Raw genomic sequence first — 3732 nt, 5'->3', positions numbered from 1 at the left:
ACTACAAAAACAACACATTAATAAAAGAATTTCTCATCTTTAGAAGCAATCCAATCACAGATCCATTTTTAAATACTTTCATAAGAAGTGAACCGATGTGCTGCCAAATCATTACTCATGCGGAACGGAACAAGTAGTAGTCCGAAGGAGTAATGTCTAGTGAATATGGTGGGTGGGGAAACAGTTCCCATTCCATATTTTCGAGATAGGTTTTGACCGGTTTTGGAATGTGTGGTCGAGCGTTGTCATTTTGAAAAATCAGCTCAGCTCAGCATCAATTTTATTAGGTCTTAAAGGCTCATGATACACCACACCATTCAAATCCAACAACCTTTGCACAGTGAATATTTTGCTTTGGTTGCGATGGACCTGGTTCACCAGGCTGCCTTTTGGCGCCTAGGATTCTTGTAATAACTTCCCTTTTCATCACCATTGACTATTCGGTACAAGAACCCCTTTTTCTGCAAGCAGAAATTCGCAAATGGTTTTCTGATGTATCTTTCTTTTAATTCATGTGGAACCCATAAGAAATTTTTCTAAGCATTCCCATGGCACTCATTATACTGCGTTAGATGCGTAAAGACAGTAGCTGGCAATCCCTTATATGAGAAACAAACTTATATGAGAAACTTTAGAAGTTGGGTAGCATAAATCCAACAAAAAGTCCAAGCGCTGTCTGCACTCGAACTAAAGGACCATCGCTTTAAACGAACCGTAACACCCGGTGGTGCCTTTAAGGGGGCTGGACTTTCTTCCGATCCTGTCACGGAACACCGTTTTGGCGCAAGGCCCTCGGGCCCACGGGTAATAAATAGCATTTCTTGCACCAAAACTAATACGAAAGTAGCGAAACGCGAAAAGGGCTCCACGCATAGGCGCGCGAGGCCATGTGGTCATTTTCCCGGTATGGGAGGGGCGATAAGTGGGCAACCACCAAATGCAAGTATCGGGGCATTCCGGGGGTTAAGCGATAGAGCGCATGATTGCAAATGATGGAAGACCCACTCCGTCGGGCACCATTAGCTGACCGATATTGCCTTAAACAGTCCACTAGCCGTGCGCTCGCCCGTCGACGCGCAACTTTCGCACGCTTATCTTCATATTTGCGTAAGATTAATAAAAAAAATATATTAAAATGATGAAGCACTTGCCGGGGTGCGATGCGCGATGGAGGAGAAAGCCCCACAATCTTCGTAGCTTCGCAGGACTGAGGCGCATTATGAAATCAGTTTTTAGTTGCCCGGCCGGCCGTTGGTGTGTAAAACATTCAAGTCGCAATCAAAGAGAGTTGGAGGATGTAAACAGTCCGTCTCTATGCCACCAATCGGTGGATGTGATCGAACTATTCGTTCGGGGGTTCAGTTTATTAGAAGGGTTTTTGAGTTCAATGGAGGTTTCGTATATCCTGTCGTACGAACTGACAGCACCGTTACAGTAGCGTAAGCTATCCGACATCCGATTTCGAAGTATTTCGTGAGAAGTGACATCGTTTCTGCTTCAAACTGAGGTACTTAAACGAATCTGTCCGACCCGGGACCACCTAAAACAAGAGGAAATCTGTCCATTTCCCACCCAACACAACACCGAACGTCATCTCGAAGGCCATGCGTTTCCGCTGCAGCGAGAACTTGCGCCACCCGAATCGCTCGAAAGTGTTTCGTGGCTTCCTTCGATAATGAAAAAAAAGAACGGGGAAATTAAATCACTAATGAGTCCAAAGAGCGCGGCTTCAAACCTATCCGATAAGTGCCGTTCGGTCCGGTGCAGGGGGCGAAGGAAAACGACATGTTTTCTCTGCAGTTTCGTCTGTGTTGTTTCTCCGCTCCGGGGTCATCAAACGTTGAAAGTGCGTGAGAATCGTCTTCAACTTTACGGCCCTCGCGCTTACGGCCCGCGGGAAGGCGTGCCGGGGCCGCGCGCGCGCACGGATCGCCTGCTCCATAAGTGGAGCCTCGGATTTCGTGTGACCTATGCCACCCAGCCAGCCTGGGTGAGGCGCACCTTCTCCGTGCGAAGTGAAAGAAAGTTGTTCGCGGCCCGGCGGCCGGAAAAAGGAAACCTGTCCACGGGGTTACACATCGCGGGGCGTTAAATCGGTTTTTGAGCTCCTCGCTTTGATTTCCGCGACGGACCAGACTGTTGGCGGACCGAGACAGCTAAGACGCCGCAAAACAAACGTTTCTTTCTGGGTCGGGAGGGCTCTTTTCGCGTCTTAATCTGCGGTGACTTAAATGTCAATCAAAACAGGTTACAAGTTGCACCTAAGATTAGTGTATGGCCAGGTAATGGTTATAGATTTTTGGCGTCAGCCAGGTTCGTTAACATCAACAGTTTTCCAAGAACTGCGTCGGGATGTAAACAAATGCTTCCGAGTTCTTGGAATTCCAATAACGAACCTTGCACACCCCAAAAATCTATCACCATTACCCTATAATACAGTAATTTTAGTTACATCTTAAGGTATGGTCAGGGTCTCTTAAGGTCAGTTATGGGAGTCGACACCAGATAACCTCTATCTGTCAATTTGGCTCTCAAAACCATAATGCATTATTGGCAACACTGCCTTATTTTGACAGCTGTCATATGATTCAAAACATTGGCAAGTTTTGCTCAAATACGCATTATTTTGGCTCAAACCGCATGGCTTACTTGACTTACCTGAGGCTCGCCCATTCGGACGGCTACCGGTTTCGGATATTTTCGAAAAAACCCAGAATCCCACAGCAAACTGGGGCACAAGGCACGTGGTTTTAAAATGGTACATTACTCAGTGACAATAGATTTATTTTCTACAACTTCTCTTCGCTAGTACATAACATAAACTACACACAGCACCTTCCGGTTTGCGGTTCACGGAATGGCCGCGCAGGTTGGATCGTGCGATTTGACATAACATTAACGCCTAGCTCATCGTAACTCTACGCGCTGTATCTAATAGTTGGTGGTCTAACTCCCCGGACTACAATTAGGCTACCATTAAGTTGAACGTTTCAGTAACAGAATGGAATGCGTGCGTCTGTGTGTGCATTGTGTGTGTGTGTGTGAGAGTAACAAGTTTGATTTCCGCTTCGGATTTTCGCTATAACTAGACACGCGGCGGTCGGCATCGACATTGTTCTGTTGTGGGGCGGGAGTTGGGAGGAGTCTGAACGGAAGTCAGCAATCATCAATCGAGGAGTAACTTGTGGCACAGGAATTCCGGAAGAGCTTGGGTACTTTGGCGTTACATACTCCCTAGCTGCTGCTCGCGTAATGGCCGTCGCCGCTTTGCCCAGCCGCAGAGAGGATTCGTATAAATTAAATTCGGTTCGGTTCGGCAGGAGCAGGAGCACCAAGCAAAGGGGGCGATATTATGTTACTCTTACTACTGGCCGCGTTGTCCTGGCAACCCATGTCTACTATGTTCACTTGTTCCACACGCAGCGAATTGGAATACTGGCACATGGCTGTCAACGGAGCTGTCAGTTTGACGTACAGAGTGACAGCATCCGGCGGAAGACACTTGGATCGGGAAGATCCCAGATCTCGCTCTGTTTACACCAAACGCTTCAAACTTTCGCTTCGCTTTTGTCACCCCGCAACTGTCAAACTAATATAGGTGTCAAATATTTACAGTGTCGCAGTTGCACGACACATCCGATATCCGGCGGAGGGGGGAGCACATCCGATCTTTGGTAAAAGGGCTGGGCCGCTGGGGTGGGTGAGCTGGCAGCAGGACCGCGGCTGCTGCTC

Source organism: Anopheles cruzii, chromosome 2 (genome assembly GCF_943734635.1).
Source record: "Anopheles cruzii chromosome 2, idAnoCruzAS_RS32_06, whole genome shotgun sequence".
Taxonomy (NCBI): Eukaryota; Metazoa; Arthropoda; class Insecta; order Diptera; family Culicidae; genus Anopheles; species Anopheles cruzii.
This window is presented reverse-complemented; position numbering follows the sequence as displayed.